An 808-nucleotide genomic window follows, 5' to 3' on the forward strand; every position below is an offset into this window, starting at 1 on the left:
AGTGCTTATGGTGAAAAACTGAAAACTTTGGTGGGAATTTCCTTGTCTTTGTTATACTAAAATATAAAACTTATCTACTCATGTTTTCTTCCTTCCACATTATTGAAAATAATGACTCATTTCTCTATTTGTGCTAAAATTTCATGGGCACATATACCAAGCAGGGTACATACGTGTTACATGGGGATTTCATCCTCAGAGGAGAATCTTCCTCCTCAAGCATCAAGTTAAAGTTATGCCCTTGAGAAACAAACAAACAAAAAAATTAATTGGTTATTTGGAATTAGTTTTAAAATACTCAAGGGAATATACCTAAGAAATATATTATAAACCTTCCCAAGTCGTTTTTATAAAATATGGTGAGTTAACTTTTCAGGTAAGTCCTTTTCGACATTTGTTTACTAAAAATACAACTTTCTGTGTGTGTGGATATTCTAACCATATGTTAATATTTCATTTATTTTCTAAAAATCAATTATTGTATGCAAGTTTTTCTGATGTATATGTGAGAACTAAATAAACAGTGGCTTTAGGGTAAATTTTTAGAGTAATTTTTACAATCATACCTTATTTTCACAAAGGACTGAGAGAGAGTGGCTGGAGCTGGAAGTTTTTTCTCCTTTTAAACATTATCTTTGGTTCCCTAAACAAACATTGTCATGAGTGGGTTAGTGGCACAAAAATGGAAACCAAAAATATTAACACTCATTCCCATATACTGGAATTGTTTATGTACAGTTCAAATGCTATCTTTTCAGAAAGTCTTCTCTGAGTGTTCATCTAAATGATGAACCTTAAATGATATTAT

Source organism: Propithecus coquereli, unplaced genomic scaffold, assembly GCF_000956105.1.
Source record: "Propithecus coquereli isolate 6110/MARCELLA unplaced genomic scaffold, Pcoq_1.0 Scaffold749, whole genome shotgun sequence".
Lineage (NCBI taxonomy): Eukaryota > Metazoa > Chordata > Mammalia > Primates > Indriidae > Propithecus > Propithecus coquereli.